The sequence below is a fragment of the Aquila chrysaetos genome, chromosome 5 (assembly GCF_900496995.4).
Source record: "Aquila chrysaetos chrysaetos chromosome 5, bAquChr1.4, whole genome shotgun sequence".
NCBI classification, from domain to species: domain Eukaryota; kingdom Metazoa; phylum Chordata; class Aves; order Accipitriformes; family Accipitridae; genus Aquila; species Aquila chrysaetos.
Window position 1 is genome coordinate 44,308,056 of NC_044008.1, and position 18,587 is coordinate 44,326,642.

At 36.8% G+C, this 18,587-nt stretch overlaps 1 protein-coding gene across 8 annotated transcripts in view; it reads right to left on the bottom strand.

Moving 5' to 3' along the window:
- The window catches only part of FAM189A1 (family with sequence similarity 189 member A1), a 180,077-nt gene that overhangs the window by 85,919 nt on the left and 75,571 nt on the right, over positions 1-18,587 (bottom strand). Inside the window, exon 1 of one of the 8 annotated variants that reach the window (XM_030015732.2) lies at positions 6,360-6,363. The exons of the other annotated variants lie outside the window; for them this stretch is intronic. The gene's annotated coding sequence lies outside the window, so the exon portion shown is untranslated. Of the gene's footprint in view, positions 1-6,359; positions 6,364-18,587 lie in introns of those variants that run through there. 8 annotated transcript variants of the gene reach the window in all.

Below are 18,587 nucleotides of genomic sequence, written 5' to 3' on the forward strand. Positions count from 1 at the left end.
ATACCAAAAATTCTGCTCACAAATTTTAGAAATAAATTTGCCAAATATGAAACTGGTCAAAGCTTTAAGATCAAATAAGTCACTGAAAGTGTGGAGTATGCATCTGACATGTAATACATAATTAAGACTGAAGGAGCGAAATTCTTAAAAAAACTAAGATTATGACCAATATGTGGCATTCGCATACTCATACAGTGTGTAATCACGTATTACAACCATTCAAGGCCAAAACTTTTGTGCCTAATGAATATCTATATTCCAGTTCATTAACTGGCCCTTCTTCTTTGTTCCATATTTGCACAAAGACCATACCATATTGTTTCCTTTCAAGCAAGAAATCAAAGAAGTCCAAACTACAAAAGAATGGAGGTAGAGGCTGAATACATACAGAGAACTCTTCCTGAACTCTTAACTACTGGTAAGTAACTCTGGTTTCTTCTCCATTTTATTAATATTCACTTTCTAGATAATTCTAAATACTACCCTCCTCTATTACCATGAATTACCCAGAGATGATCATCAGAGTCCTCCAAGTGAAGTCACAGGACAATTTCACCAACAGAAGCCTAATCCCCACAGCTCTCTGTAAAGATTGTGCTAGATAAAAACCTGAATAGCATCTCAAATGACAATTTTCTGCGGGTGTCAAGGAAGAAAGCATTTGTCAATAACAATACTGATACACATTAAGACCCAGCACAGTTAACACTGCACACTGGATTAGTATCTACCCAGTGGTCTCATACGAGGACTTGACATGGTCCAAAATTCATTGATGCCGAGAGAGAGAGAGAGGAGCACATCTAAATCTTTCAGCTAGGGATGTAACAAGTTAGCGTGCACTTTGGAAATGCTAACTCCTATGTGGGTAGAGTAATGTTTTCCTCATAACCAGTGCCTGAAGTGATGCTTCAAAACTGTAGGCATGAAGTTTAGATAAAAAATGGTTAAATGAGTGTCATGGTTTAACTGCAGCCAGCAACTCAGCACCACGCAGCCACTCACTCATTTCACCCCCACCCGGTGGGATGGAGGAGAGAATTGGGGAAAAAAAGTAAAACTCGTGGGTTGAGGTAAGAACAGTTTAATAGGACAAAAAGGAAGAAAATAATAATGATAATAATAACAATAATAAAATGACAATAATAGTAATAAAAGGATTGGAATATACAAAACAACTGATGTACTATGCAGTTGCTCACCACCGACTGACTGATGCCCAGTTAGTATCCGAGCAGCAACCCACCCCCACAGCCCCAACTCCACCCTGGTTTATACACTGGGCATGACATCACATGGTATGGAATATCCCTTTGGCCAGTTTGGGTCAGCTGTCCTGGCTGTGTCCCCTCCCAACTGCTTGTGCCCTTCCAGCCTTCTTGCTGGCTGGGCACGAGAAGCTAAAAAATCTTTGACTTAGTCTAAACACTACTTTAGCAACAACTGAAAACATCAGTGTGTTACCAACATTCTTCTCATATTGAATCCAAAACATAACACTATACCAGCTACTAGGAAGAAAAATAACTCTGTCCCAGCAAAAACCAGGACAACTAGCTTCCTTACAACAGATTCCATGATCTCATTATGAGCCATCTCAAAAAATACTTCCTTCGTTATAAAACTTGCCATTTCATTTGTTGCCACCTTTTGCTACGAAAAATAATTATGCCCTATTGACCCCTTCCAGGCCAGTAATGCCTTTTGTAAAATTGGATCTGTCTTATTCAAGACAAAGAGTCATCATACCTATCACTATTCCTGTCACCTTTCCCCTACGCTTTTCCAATGAGGTAATTGGAACTACACACAGCATTCAATACGTGGGTTTAAACTGTGACATACATAACAAGATATTATGGCTTGTTCTGTATTTCTTTCCTAATAACACCCAGCATTTTATGTGTATTACTGAATGCCAAGTATTTAATTTCTCCATCATACAGCATTTATCATAATTCAACTTTTAAGTCCTCCTCTGTAGCATTTACCCCACTAGCAGTAAGTCATACACAGGATACCTAGCACACATATATTTGATACAGCAACACTCAAGTACAAAGCAGCACTGGAAGGAAATAACTCCAGAGGAACAAACAGATATCACAGGGTAGCAGGTCAGTCTCCTAACTCTGGCTCTGCTAATGACCAGCTGTTTGGCCTCAGGCAAGCTACTTCAACTGAATGCCTTTTCCATAGTTGTGAAGTGAGAACTTGGAGACCATATAACTTCATAAGTACCTTCGTGCATCTGACTGTATTAACTAATTTGCAAAATGTATGAATCAAGAATTTATGTACCAGAATACATAAATCAAGAGCTCCTTCAGACTTCTGCAGGTCCAGCCTTGTGAGCTTGAGTTCGGTGAGCTTCAAAAGTTTCTTTCGGCGACGTGTTGAATCTTACTGTACTGCTTCTTATAGGCAAACACCCATCTGTTTTGTTGACTAAAGCACATATAGAGCATTTTTTCTGTTACAAAGCCCCTTAAAGTGTTTGAAGAAAAAGTTTCAAGGATGAATAACCCATTCCAGAATGAGCCGTCTTCCCAGGAGTAGCTTGCGCTTTCATTTTGAACTGAATGTCAAAAAAAGGCACAACTTCACATCAAACACAACTGTGTGAAAGCTGACTCACTGAAAACTTTAGCCATAAGCAATTACATCAAATATGTTGCATCCCTACATTTTCAGTACCAAGGGGGTGCACATACCTTTATGCCTGCTATATGGAAGAAAACAGGCAAATGTGTAAAGCAAAATAACTACTGCATATGAATAAATCAGGAACACAGTAAAAAAGAGCAGCACCCATTAAATACTGTTTGAAGAATTACTTACTACTACAAGAAGGAAAAAGTCTCTATATGCAAAGTAATTAAAGTCCTTCAAAAGTGATGTAAATATTGTATCAGATGAAACCATATTTGTGAAAGCAAGCTTTTATTTCATTCCTCATACTTTCTTTTTGGAGATCTATACAAAACAAGACTTTATTTTCATTGCTGGCATTTCAATCGCTACTTCCCCTTATGGTTTTCAGTGGTTTGATAGTAAAGACACTAACACTTAGAAAATGTTACCTTCTGTGCTGATGAAACACTACTCAACACTACTGTGTAGTGCACTTTGGGAAAAATCAGGAATTGACATGTTAAGTTTGCTTCTGCAAACCTGCCAATCCTCTGCACTTGTAATACTGTGTCTATGTGTCTTTTTCCTGTTAATTCCTGTCCTGTAGTTCTCTGAAAGGTCATAAAGTCATCCTTGAATGAACTTTTTTTTTTTCACATTATTGAAATATTTTGTAGAAAGCAAGGTTTTTGAGACACTGTAATTTGACATTAGATACTAAAGACTTTTTCCAACCACATTAAATATATATGCATATTTAATGTGGTTTAAAATATATACATTTTAATACACACATTTATGATTTGTGAAGCAGCAAGACTAGCCAGAGGCAAATATGCGTGTCTCTGTAAACTACTGCATAAGTAGATTAAAAACTTGCAGCATGGTATTTTGCTCACAAAGCTTTAGCTGACGTGGTCTACACGTAGTAACATTTATTATCATTTATTCTACAGAATTTATAGTTTCCCTGACAGAGATGCAGAAGGACACAAGCAGAAGCAAAACTGAAAATTTATGAGCACCAAGCATTATGAAGTGGTGAGATCAGCAACTGTGCCAGTACTAAGTTAATGCAAGATTATCTGGGGTACAGACACAAGCTACCTGTTGGATCAGCTAGACACTGAATTTAATATGAAGATTTCTGACTTTTCTGTGAAGTCAGCTTCTCCACAATAAACACATGCGCATTCTCTTTCCCCGCAATGCAGACAAGCAGCTCATCTCATTTCACCAAGAGGTAAATAACATTTTTATGGCTAATAGTGTGCTCATGGAAAACTTATGTGAGTTGCTGAAGCACTATAAATCATACCTTATCTTATTTCAGACTAACATTTCTTCTTGCCTATTTCCTTAAATAATCACACCCCTAATAATAAGTATGATGAAGTTTTAAGATCTGTTATACTAAGTAACAGATAATAGTCCGTATATATACTCTCTCCCAATGGTCCCTTCAAAAACTTTGCAGAAACTCAAAAATTTAGCAACATATGACCTTAAGAATACAGGATTACTTCGCATTAAATCAAGTAGTAGTAATTATATTTTGTTGTTGATATTATTACGATAATTTAAGTTATTACTATTATTATTATCTAAATTATCTAATGGATATTTTTATATTTCAATATATCTGATCCCATTGTTTTCTGTATTCTCAAATCATTCATCCAGGAAAAGAGTTCAGAATAAATACACTCAAATTTTGCCTGCTTCTGTAATAAATCTAAGATGGAAAAAAAAAATCTCTTAAATCACAGAATCTATAGACTAAAAGACTTGATGGGCACTGTCTCTTACTTCTGTTCAGTGTGGTGCTATGTGCATTAAGAAGCACTTGTGTTAAGTGGAGCCTGAAGCGGAGTCTGTCCCAGATGAGCCCCCTCTTACTGAGCAACTGGGCTTACTCAAGGCAGGGAAAATTGCTGGGACTGCAAGATGTGGGCCAGAGGGTCTCTGCATGGAGCAGAGCTCGAGGAGCAGGCAGAGCAGGCAGTAGCAGCCAGGTTGCACAGAGGACAGAAGAAACCATGTTAGGAACCTGACAGAGAAAAACAGAGCGGTGTGCTGCCACTTGGAAAATTACTGAGGAAAGCAAACTAGCAAGGATTCTTCACAAAGCTATCTGGATTCTGAGAAGATCCATATAAAAACTCTTTAAAAATTCCTATCCTCTCTTCTCTAGTTCCATTATAAAAGTATTATAGTTTATATTCCAAGAAAAACTGGCTTTAAAAGCACATTGATCTTCCCTACCCGATTCACTGTAGTAGAATGCCTAGACAGCTCTACCTCAAATGCCTGGCCAACACAAGGTCCTACCACGAACAAAAAACAAAGTGCAGCTCTTCAACTAAGTAAAAAGAAGCATAAGTAGCTAGTAATACTGGGAAGCCCAAACTACACACTTTTAAACTAAGGTATTGATTTTTAGTAAGATTTATTAACCATTGGAATACTGTATCTATGAGCAGGATGGAGTGTTCATCACAAAGGCAATACCAGATAGCATTTTTTTTAAATATTAAAAAAAAAAAAAAATTTGGACTATATGCCACAACTCCAAAGGAAGTTTTGCAGTTCGTGATCAAGGTTGTTTGGGCTGTTATTTTAAGAGGTCATAGTACATGATTTTACTGATCCCTTCTGCCCTTGTAATTTATTCAGCTATAAAGTATACAACACAGAAATATCAGAAGATAAAACTCAGACTTCATTTAATTACAGATTATAGAATTAAATAGATAACTCACACATCATTTTAAAATGAGCCATTAAAAAAAACTTACTACACAGAAATGGCAAACAAACCAACACTGTTGACTCATGGTTTGCAGGTACACAAGAAACAACAAAATTTCGCTTCCTATTATTTGCCTCACAACAGACATTCTTTTGTTTCATGATTCAATTATATCACTTTCAGAATTATTTCTCAACACTTGCCAAGAAAAGACTGTAATGAAAAAGTGTTGGCATTTCAGATCTGTTTAATTCAGCATTCCATGTCCTTTGCCTAAATTAAAATAAAGGTTTGAACAAAAATATTTTCTCTAGGTCTAAAGCAATGTTTTATGTTAAACAGGCAGAAATATTTCCTGCTGTGTGGCACAGCATCAGGTTAAAGATTTTAATGCTTTTATGTTAAGAACCATAAATTATATTCTGTTTTATCCTAAAATATATAAAACCATTCCAGTCATTATTAAATTAAATTACATTTCCTCCAGATAAAATTCCTTTTGACTAGGTCTAATGAGGCTATTTAACTTTTTAAGAGAAAGCTGAAACCTTGGTATAAATATTAAAATACATGCAACTATTTCTAATCTCAAGGCTAAATGTTTCAGATTAAAACTTCTAAAATTAAAATTGGTCTACATGATTTTATTGACCATTTTATGGTCCTATTAACTTATTTTCATTTGAATAGATCTTGTAATTTCATTAATTTTTTACTAGTTGTTCGGCTGTATCTTCATTTCTATATTTCTTCGTAAAAATTTTCTGTGGAAAAACCTAACTAGAACTTCAAAAATTATGCTATTTGAGATTATAATAGATGCTACTGTTTTTAATTTACAAGAAAAAATTATGCCTCTCTCCTGCTCTATTTTATTTATTGTTAGAGTAGCAATTAGCTTCAACCAAGAGTCAGCAAGCCATATCTTCAAAATAATTATCTGAAAGCTGTCGACAAGAGCACAGCGCAGAACAGAAAGGGGCACGATGTGTTTCCAGTAGGATCTGCATCGCAAAGAACAATATCTGTTTAAAGACCAGAAGTTGTAGTTTCTGTATCACTGTCTAGTAAATAACAACAACAACAATAAAGTTAGGGATTTGGTAGTTGCTTTCCAGGCTTTTCAAGAACCCTGGAATGCAAAACACAAACTTGTTTGTCTCTGTATACAGGAGTACAGTGACAGATACAGGGAAAGATCTATTTATATCAAAACAAATCTCCTCTAATATCTCATAGTAAGAGTATTCCATTCAATACCTCCAAGAAATTCCCTGTCAGTAAAGGCACTTTGCATAGGTGGAAATTCTGATGGCTATACAGATTATTTCCTCAAGTGCGATCAGATTAAAGGACTGCAACACAACAGTGAGTTTAGCATTGTCATATTCTACATACAATAACATGTGTTTGTTATTTCTGTAATGCTGTATTACAGCAGTATCAATTTACAGTTTAATATTTTTTAGGGAAGTGTAACAGGGGGCCCGATTTAGTAATAAAGCCCTCATGCTTTCAGCTCAGAAACACTAATTAAGTAGAAATTTGTCAAAACTAGATACTTCGGAATCTATTCATTTTCTGCTATTTTGATTCTAATTAACACTTTTAACATCTACACCTTTCTGAAGTGCGTTAAAAGGAACAAAGAGTAATTCTAGAAAGCTTGGTAACCAAAGCATTTTTCCCCTGAAGCATAAACAAAAGCTACTATACAGAATCTTACAGCTCATGGAATACTTGAGCTGTAATTTGAGAATGAAGCACGGGATAACTTGCAGTCCTACTTGAAAATGAAAAGCTTAGTCCAAACAGATAATTCTATTAGTTGCTCTGCTGGTTATATCATCTCCCTGCCGTTCTTAGCAGGGCAGCAAACACTTCTACATCTACATCTGCAGTAATTAATTGTGATATCCAAAAAACTTTTCAGCCTGTTTCAAACCCTTTTCACGCCCTAACAATAATCCATTCCTCTCTTGTCCACGTCCCCTTCTCCCCCGCCCCAGTGAGCAGCCACAGAAGTTAACTTGCAGGTTTCAGGCATATTTGCTTCTATTTTTCCATTCTTTGCTAAGAAGAAACTGCAACAGCTGAAGAAATTCTGACAAAGCAAAAAGTAAAAGGGTTTTGCAGCTGCACTGCAACAGGATCCTTTCCAAAAGGGAGCCTTATACTCTGTGCACTGCTTTGGCATCCGTTTGCCACGTGAACACGTATCAGGCAAATCCATTACCACTGCTTTATGCAAATTCATACTAAAAGTCTTACCATTTGCTTTCAAGACCTTTGCCCCAAAGGTTCCTGAAATGAAAAGATTTTGTGTGTCTGCTAGAAACCTTGGGCCTGTAAGGTGTTTGATTGTGTCAATCTATTCCATCAGTGACAAACACACCCCTTTGGCCCCGCAACGTTTACACGCTGAAATTGGTTCCCTCAAATTCTCTTAAGATTCTGCATGTTGACCCTCACTACAAAGTATCAAAATTTTCAGGGCTTCCAACAAATATACAAATACATAAACATACACAAGTAAAAAATAGCATTATATTATAAAATATAAATTATGTAATTACATCATCCATATCATATATCCAATATACTGTATTATACTATTAAGTATATTTCAAACTTAAAATAGACAATATGACATACTTTTCACATTCACTCATTTGAAAAGTGCATTTTATACTGATCTTGACATCGGTGACCTACAGGCTGCTACTATATAAAAGAGGAACGAGAAGAGAAGCTTTACTTTTTTGCAGATAAAATTCAAGCTATCTCTTGAAGTATTCAAGTAATGCATCACATTTCCAACAGCAATATTAACAAAGCAAACTTTGCTGGTAATTATTTTCATAGCAGAGAACAAGTTCAGTTTTGTCAAATACTCTATTAAAAGGGCAAGGGGAAGTAACAGCTGGTACACTACAGAACCTCATACAAAGTTTGCTACATGAAAACAAGCACTCAAAAGAATCTTTCAATGATCTGCAGTTAATACTGCAACAAAATTAATCAGATAATCTTTACTATGTGTCCAGGCAGTCACGAGAAGTCCTTTTGACAAAAAAATTGTTTTATATAGTAGTTTGTATTGTCTAATTTTTGTCACTGACATTTCCATTTATACACCAGTGCTTCCCTAAATAAAAAAATCCATGCACATGAAATGTACCTAAATTATTATTTTGAAAGAGAAAGAAATCAAACACCACTAACCTATTTTAATGCCACTCAAAATGTTGTCAATTTGAAATGCTTCAAAAATGACTGCTCCAGCTCTACAATCAGGTGGAAAAAACAGAGTTTATATCCAGTGTGATCATCGACACTTCAAACAAATGCTTTCTGAATAGAATTTTGACTACATAAGCCAGATTTAAAACTTGCAACTACCTCAGCCGTACAAGTTTAATTTTCCTTCCAACATATTCTCTGAGGAAGCAAAAACTGAAACTTTTTAAAATTACCTAATAAAATACTGATTCTCAAAAATGTTCCATGACAATAGCAGAACATGGTTAGATTAGGAAAGAAGACATTTTTCTCAATTAGTTTTGTATATAACAAACCAATCCATAGCCAGCTAAATCAGTAAATAGAAATTAATATATTAAAAAAAAGTGTGAGTGGTCTAGTAACTTTAAAACAAATCTACATGAGACTGAATTTATACTCCCATAGCAACGGCATTAATAGGGTCCTCCATATAAACAATATATTACTTTTTGCAAGTGTCACATTGCTGGAAGGATTCACCTCCATGGAAGTGTCAGTGCTATGTTGCTACTCCATATAAATTAACCTTTCATAACATCAGTAGCAGAATACCCTGAGGAAATAAAAGCTCATGTTGTTCTGCTGACAAGGACGGGCATCAAAAGGCTATGCGAGCAGCCCTTCCTGGCAGTAGCATAATTAGAGAGAAGCAGGTTGTAAAGGTCAAATACACAGATATTTTGCATCTGTCTTTCCCAAAACATTAATAGCAATTAACTACTATGTGCAATTATTCTTATTAATGAACAATTGTGTGGTGTCTCTGAAAGCTATCACGCCAGAATACTTTTACTTTCATCATTAAGGAAGAAGGTTTCTGTCAGGTAAGCAAGGTCAGCAAGCCACATCTGCTAAATTATATCAGCAGTACCTGAGCATTTTCAGTATCAGACAGTTTGTGAGGCAAGGCTTCAATGTGGACAGCGTTTTTTCCAAATTTGATTCTAATATAACCTCATTATAGTTTTGGCTGTTTAAAGAAAAATTGCACACACATCTCTATGGAGATCCATCAATATATGAACTTGAAAATTTCTAAGACCTTCATTCATATATCTGCGGCAGAACTGAATCCATAAGGTTTTGTGAGATTTTATAGCATCTGTAGTAAGGAAACCCAAACACTCGGATCACAGGCATGTCTAACTCAGGTTCTAAACTGCAATTCACCTGGCAAACAAATCTCACTGAAACTAAAGTATTTTTCTTCAACAAGCACAGGATAATTAGATTCTCTTTGGATAATGGTGCATTTCCTTCCATCTGTTGCACAAACAAAACTGAAATCACATGAGTTTTGATTGTATAAAGAATGAGGTATCCATCCCCAACTCCATCACCCCCCCAAAATAATTTATATTAGTTCATGCAAATATTTATTCTACTTTTAAATAAAAACATTTCAAATGCAATTCATCTCATCTAAAATAAATTTCTTAAGTTACTGTTTCCTCACCATTCTAAAACAAAAGACAAAGTTTAACAAATACTTTCCAAGCTGCCCAACTAGCCAGCTCCAGTGATACCATACAGATGCAGCTTTACTCCAGTTATCCAAATCAGAGGATGAAAAACATATAGTCACCAGCTTTGCCTTTACATACATGGATAAAACAAACACATCGAATTATAATTTTCTTTTCCTAGATAGAAACAGAATTTAATTTTTATGTTATTATAGCATATACTGTTTACGATAGAAGAAAATCCTATATTGACAGGACATGGGAAATTACATAACAAGATATTTCTATTTACCTGTTCTGAAGAACAGTTCAATTAAAAGCTGATGACCATTAAAAAAGACCTGATCGGCAGAGGGATGGTCTACACTGACTAAGATCTGCAGAGCAGCATCAAATTGCCAGCTCTCCCTCCCAGGCTTCCTTTCCTACATGACTCAGCAGCGTGGGCAGATTTCTCATTTCTCCACTGTGACACTAGGACCACTCAACTCTCTAGACCCCAGGAGTGGCCTGTCCAACACAGGGGCTTTTCTTACCTTCCTAAGGTAAGCTCTAACCAACATGTTTTGCTCTACAAACCCTAATGGAGGGGACTGGCTATAATGTTGATTACATGAGGCAGAACTGTTTGCTACTGGCAACACCAACCCACAGTTGCTCACTGGGCCCTATTATATTAACAGGAGTTCCCTCCTCCCTTCCCCGGCCACACAATCCCTGTAGTGGACTGCACTGCAGACATGTTTGTGTATCTGTGTCAATGTCCAGATACATTTCTTTAGCTCTGTGCATAAGTAAGTTACTGCTCCTCCATTCTGTCTATACACAAGTGAAAACTTACCAGGGTAAGGGGAACAACAAAAGGGGGAGGGCAGATAGACTGCCTATATTATGCATCTCTAATTTTTTGCCACTTTAGTATTAGAGAAAGTATACAATGTCTTGAGCCATTCTCTATAGGTCCTTTTTATTGTTGTATCTACTTTTACATGCAAGGACCATTCTAGCAAAAAGTAGTCAGGTTTTTGCTGTTTTCTCTACTGTCTGAAAAAGTAATGGAGAAAACCAGTATATGTTTTCCTATTGCAAATAAAGCTCTGTTAACAAGAAGCAAATATTTTGTTTTTCCAGTCAAATGCAAATACTGATTCTCTACTGTTGTTCTTACACATATAGCAGATTAACATATACTATCCTGTATTTCCAACTTTTCTAGTACTATGCCAGACAGCATGAACATTTTCCTACTGATTCCTGATAGCTGTCACTCATTTATATTAAAAAGCAAATCCCTACATACATAAAATGCTGATATGACTATACAGATTATAATATAAATAAAACCCAAGCAGTTACAGTATAGCTTTACAGCTTTTAAAAATTTCAGTAGTGGATATTACAATAAAGCTTTTTTTGGAAATCATACAGCAAAACAGAGAGAGAAAGAGAGATTGGTAACGTCATGATACATTTATCTCTGTATTTAGAAGTACACTCAAAAACATGTCTATGCTGTGGTCACTTTTACTACCCTAAACTGCAGGTCTCCTCAAACAGAATAAAGCCACTGAATTATTCTGATGGGCTGAATTTTCATAAAAAATGCCAAGTTAAAAGAAATGAGATCTACTAATCCATCTACAACTCAAATGGAAATAAAAATATGTCAACAAATTGACTTTTAAATTACATTGTTCTTCAAGGAGACCAAACATGATAACAGTATTAGTAAACAAGCTATGCTGATGACCAAACATAGCAGCTGAAGAGAGATCAAAATAAGTCAAAAGACTGAATTGCTTTTTCTCTTAACCAGCTTTCAATATTGTAATGTGTCGTGGTTTAACCCCAGCCAGCAACTAAGCACCATGCAGCCGCTCACTCAATTTCCCCCCACCACCCAGTGGGATGGGGGACAAAATCGGGAAAAGAAGTAAATCTCGTGGGTTGAGATAACAGTTTAATAGAATAGAAATGAAGAAACTAATAATGATAATGATAACACTAATAAAATGACAGCAGTAATAATAGAAGGATCGGAATATGCAAATTATGCACAGTGCAATTGCTCACCACCCGCTCATCGACACCCAGCTAGTCCCCGAGCAGTGATTCCCCCGCCCCCACTCCCCCCAGTTCCTATACTAGATGTGACGTCCCACGGTACGGAATACCCCCTTGGCCAGTTTGGGTCAGCTGCCCTGGCTGTGTCCTCTCCCAACTTCTTGTGCCCCTCCAGCCTTCTCGCTGGCTGGGCATCAGAAGCTGAAAAATCCTTGACTTTAGACTAAACATTACTTAGCAACACCTGAAAACATCAGTGTGTTATCAACATTCTTCTCATACCTACCTCAAAAACATAGCACTGTACCAGCTCCTAGGAAGACAATTAACTCTGTCCCAGCTGAAACCAGGACATAATGCCATGGAAATCAGCAAAGAGGAAACACCTGAAAAATCACAGGTTAAAAAAAGCTAAGAGACTGCTTCTGATGTGTGAATGGGTTTGTTCTTGTGGTAAAATCCTTTTTTTGGTCATTATCATTCATATGCAAAAAATGGAAGTACAGGCTTTTACTTGCCGTAATACCAAGAGTAATAATAAATTTAAGGTATCTTACATTTAATGTTCACTCTACTTGGAGAATTAGGAGCTTGCTTTCCTTCAGCAGTTTTCTCCACTTGACATGTCTGCCTGTACTTCCATGAAATATCACTCAAGAAAGTAAACAATATGATCTTGCTGCACATCTCAAATGTTTTACAAAATACACATTAACAACCAGATCTGTTCCTTTTTATGTAAAATGAGTGACTCATTTTTTAGTCTTTTAACATTTCTATACTTGTATCTATGCCCCAAAATGCTCTTGTGCTGATAAGGTTAAACAAACATTTCTTATTCATCTTGTAAAATGCATTTAGCCATAGTCATGCCTAAAATATAAAGTTATAACCAACTCTCAGGGTTGAAGGGTAGTTAATTCTTTCATTCCTTATCGCTTTATGGTCAGAAGCTACACATGGTAAAATGAAGAACAGGAAAGGGCCTTAAATATCCATAACGTGAAAAAATTACTCAACACTGAAAGGAAAGTTACTTATGGAAGCAAAGGTAAATAATGTGATGTTTCCAGCCTATAAACAAAAAGTGAACAATAAAGATGACTGCAGACTTATAAAGAATGAACTAAGTATTTTACTGAAAGACAGATAGGGTCATCCCTAAACAAAAAGAATTTATTTTCCTCAGTGCTTACAAAGGCAGATGTCAGAAACCAAGCCTAATTTACCAAGGAGGAAAGAAGAAATGCTGAAGGAAACCAGACTCACACCAAGAAAGAGTTGAAGAAATTAGACTGTGCAAAGACTGCCAAAAATTCCACGACCAGATGTGATGCAGCCTGCATTTCTAAAAGAAGGAGCAAATGAGACTGAAGAACCATTAGCAGATATATTTAGAAAGCATGTGAGAACAGGGGAATTACTGATGGACTGAAGAGAGGCAAATGTAGCACCCATACCATACTCTTCATTATAAGCAGTAGCAATGATACTGGAACTGTGACAGTTTCCTATTGCCTGGTCCTGTGCTAGCATTAACTGCTGCCATGGCAACACAATGCAATGGGAGCAGATGGGGAGTAGAAGGGTCTATTTAAGGGTAATTAAGACGCGCTTGTTTAAGAAGGGGCAAGTGTGATGCCCCAGCAGGGTTTAACTGCTCTTCAGGAAAAGCTGCTTGTGGTCTTTTAAAATTTTGCCACTGGGGATAACTAATTAGCAGATGGATGCTCAACAGAGGAGTCTAGATTCTGACATGGGTGACAGCTGGTGGCAGCTGGGCCCAGGAACAGGCAGCTTTTGTAGAAGGGGTAACAGAGAGATGCAGACAGACAGACCCAGGCAAGGAAAAGCTGTAAGAAGTGCTAAGGTGTAAAGGGGACATAGAATGTTCATTCTAAATAGATGCTTCACTGTCACACCTTTTCTCCCCCTTTATAAAGATTTCTTTGATTCACTTGCTCTGCTTTCATCTCAAGTGTTGTTTCTTTATCTCCCAGTTCACAGCTTTACTGGGTAATTCTCCACTTTTCTCCTTCTTCTGTCAGGTACATTCTAACAAAATGGCACTGCGGGTAGGTTTTTCTGTCAGTTGTTTCCATATACTAAAGAAGAAAGAAGGGAATAGGCAGCCTTAGGAAAAAAAAAAACCAAACCAACAGCAATAGGTGAGACAGTGTGCTGTTAAAAATCTAAATGTTTATGTTAATCTGCATGCAAAAAGCAATTTGGGACATGAATGTAATCAGAATTTACACACACTTTAACTGCAAACTTTGAAGACCACACTTTCCAGATCCCCATCTCAATCCAACAAGAGGCATTAATTCACAGCCTAAACCAGCAGTTCATACACTGTGAAAACATCTCTCGGGGGACACAGGTGGAATTTCCAGCCAACCTCTGACTTCCCCACTTCACACACACGTAAAAGCATTTCTTTTTGGCAACTAAAAGTTGCACTAAAGCCGAACAGTTACACTTGGTAATAGAGAGGAAGACTGGAGAAATGCAAGACCAACAGCTTAACTAAGAGGAAATGAGTCAATAACAGTGTCCCAAACTAATAAAGATTCAGAAAAGGCCCATTCTAGAAAGAAAACAAAACTGTCAAAAGCCTCAGATTCAAGGCACAAACATCTATCAAGAGGATTCAGATAGGAAAGCTCATCATATTTGACAGACTACTTTCTAGTCACCCAAAGTCACGCCCTGTCTAGGAGAAACTCCACTTGTGATCCATGTATAGCATCAGAAAAGGCCTCAGAAGGCCACCAGAAATGGCATCCAGAGGTTGTAGCACTTCAACCTAAGAATAAAATTAAGTTTAACTGCACTGTTAGAGTTTTGGAGAAAACAACATTTATTGCACTGTGTTAATGCATAGTAAATAAAGTACCGTATGCTATTAATTTCCACAGACTGATCACAAATATCAAAGTTCAAGCAGGATTGTGCAAGTGTGGTTGATCGGATAACTTCTGTTTTCTGAATAAGTGCGCAAACACCACTAGGGCACTTTCCTGCATATGCACATCTAAAATTACATGCATCTTTTACAAATAGCTTTGAAATCTACTTTCTGAGAAGTGCTCCAGTAAAATCTGATCACTTGAATCTTCACAGCAAAACAAAACACAAAACCCAGCACAAGTACAGCCCAAACTAGTCACTAAATATAGCGTATCTGTATAAAATATTTAGAATTTTTACCTAGTTATGTTATTCATGAAGGTAATTCATGTAACAAAACCCTAAGAAATCCCCATTTGTTTCTCATACTGTTGGTTATTTCGTCAAGTATTTGGAAATGAAGATTTACACAGAACATAAAAATACCCTAATGAAAGAGAAAGAGTAAACACTGTGGTTGTCCCGCTACTACTGAAACTTTAACTGCTGCCAGAAGCTGAGGAAAGAAAAAAATTTGAAAGATCTGCAACCAACTTTTGTGGGAATGGCTCAATCATGATGCGACTAAGGATGCCTAAAGCAGACTTGTTCAGTTGCAGTTCTGTTCCTATTCTTTCCTATTCGTCTTCAGCTGCTCTTTTCACTGAAGTCTCCAGTCCAAGAACAGCATTCAGTAAATTAAAAATGCCCTCCTTGGAGCATCTGAACACTTACTGACCCAAATTCGACATGAGAAGACACAAAAGAGATCCATAGCTTCTGCCATGCATTTCACATAGGGTGCTGGAATGTAGCCAGATAAATGGCAAGTACTCACATTCCTCTCCAGAAGTCTCCTACAGATCACTGGCACAGTTACTAGAACCAGGGTAGGAAAGGCACATATATCCTCGGAAGCAAGTAAGGAAGGAGCAGGAATGAAAAAACGACAGCTACTGGCTGACTGAAAAGGCCCCAAAATCTGCTATTCATTAGCCTGGTTTGGTGGAAAATTGTTATCTTTAAATAAGGAAAGAGAATTTACTACCAAAAAAAAAAAAAAATCATTCAGGTTTAACTACTCTGAGAATCTGCTTGGAATAACTAACAAACAGAAGCAGCTTTGACAGAAATAGAAATGTATTTTAAATCTTCTTTGAAGTTGATGTAAACTGGAATAGTTATCAATAAATACACTAACCTCATTTGTAGATACTGTCTCACAGACTTTTGGTATAACTACAGTCACACTGCAGTAGTATGCAGAGACAGTTGATCTAGTTTGGTTGCCAGAGCAGTATAGCCATGTTACTGCTTTATAGACTAGCCCTCAGTGAAGGGGAGAAGAGGAAGGGAAGAGACAAAGAAAACTTAACTATGTCCCAATTACAGGAAAAGATTATTTACAGCTCACACTTTCTTCACTGAAGTCATTCAAACCAAAGATACAAATCTATTTTAAGTCAGGATTAATTAGTTGTGGTGCTTATGGCACTATATTTAAAAATCACACTGAAAAATCAGAGATTCCATTGTGTGATTTCTTACTGACATGCTTTTAATTCACTCCTCTCTGCTCATCTAGGTCCTGTTCTTCTCAACAGCTTTTGATCTCAGTCTCCCTCATGTTGCCAGGCTCAGATTTTAATTCCTCCTTCCCGTCCTAGTCCTCTGCCTTTCTCTTCCCCTTGATTTAGCATTCAGCTCCTCTGAATTTGAGTATTTTCCTTCCTTGCTCCTAGAAAAGAGGTCAAAAACACTCTGCTCTCAATTTCAAAGCCTGGGTTCACACTCCAGTCCACAACAGCTCTGAGCAAAATTTACAACTTTATATTAGAAGAGCTACTTTGTGAACCAGCATTGGATTTGCTTTGCAAGTAGAAGCAATTACAGCTTTCCAAGTTTCTTCTTGAAAGCAAGGCAATACTCAGCATTCAACCACATCCCAATTTATCAGAAACTTTGCAAAACTCTGGTATGTAAGATGTAGTTGTTTTTACCCAGTGTTTTGTTAACCTTTAAACTAATGCTTCAGCCTCAAAGAAGACTGTTTGTCTAATAGCAGGGTTCCTAATGAACATCTTGATCAACAAATTCAAAGTATACGCACGCTGAAACGCTACTGCAGAATGATCAAGGGATATGTTAAAGCAGAGTGATATTCTGCATCTCATCTCAGCATCACACAAGTATCAAAGCCAACAATGACATACAAGGTGACGGATGCCTTTAGACTCTGCCATTCCCCCAGTGTGTGCATTTTTTCACTTGTTTTTCTCTTACAGTCTTGACCCATTTATGCTAACATTGCCTCTCCACTAGATTATCTATTCATTCCAGCTGTCAAAACCAAATCTTGGGGGGGGGGGGGGAATAACCACACCACCTTTTTTTTTTTTTTAATTCAAATCTTTCAGATTTCAGTACTTTTCACAGGACTTCTAGAAAGAAAATCTCTCATTTTGCAACAAACTACCAAGCTTGCCCAAGACGAATGTTTTCTAACAAAGTCAGTTCAGTATTTGACTGATTCTTACCACAGGTGCAGTCTGAGACCTTGCACAGCAGTTCATCCTTGTGCCTGATGTGCAGGTTGAACTGCTGCTATTTAGAATTACTCTTCTTTTATTTTTCTTAAATTGTGAAAATCCTATCTGCTTATCAAAAAAAAAAAAAAAAAAAAAAAGAAGGAAAAAAAAGCATGAAGTAATGGTTTATTTGAAGGGATAATGTGTTGAAAACAGAGCGTCCCCTTCTATTTAAGCCCAAAGAAAGAAATAAGAAAATGCCCTGAAAAACAAATGTACAGACCAGATTTTTGAGCCTTTACACCCAGGCTAATTACTAAAGGTATATGCACAGATTTGCATGTTCGCTGATGCATGGAACTGCATCTGGAATGCAGATTTATAGGAAATGCTTTTAAATAGCTATTCTAAGTAATCAAGATCACTTATTAATAAGTATTGTGTTGTGTTCACTGACATTCACAGACATTAGGAAAATACGCTTCTGTTCCTTGAAAAAAAAAATACTAAATCTATCAGTTTATTGTAAAAGCTTTCAGTTAGAAATGTAAAAATATTTTTCTGGGACCCAAATGCCAGATGGCAACAGAGAAGCTTTCTACTCAATTCAGAGGCTGAATTAATCTCCTTAGCACAAACAGATTTGCAATTACCATAGACTGACAGAAAAATAATCTCACTGCAGAGTTTAAAGTTTTATACAAGGTAATTCAACCTCAGGAGCTACACAAGCTCTCCCCCAATTTTCAGACACTTCCATAAACCATGAGGAAACAAATTCCTATTTTAACACAGCATTTTAACCTTAAGCAGTGGTACTGACACAGCCAGCACTTGGTTTCCAAATACGGGACTCTTGAAAGATTTCCCCAAACCACTAGAAATTCTCTGAGATTTCTTAATTAAAAATACAGAAAGCTTAATGAGGAAACATCTGAAATACATGGAAAACACTGTTCAAAATTA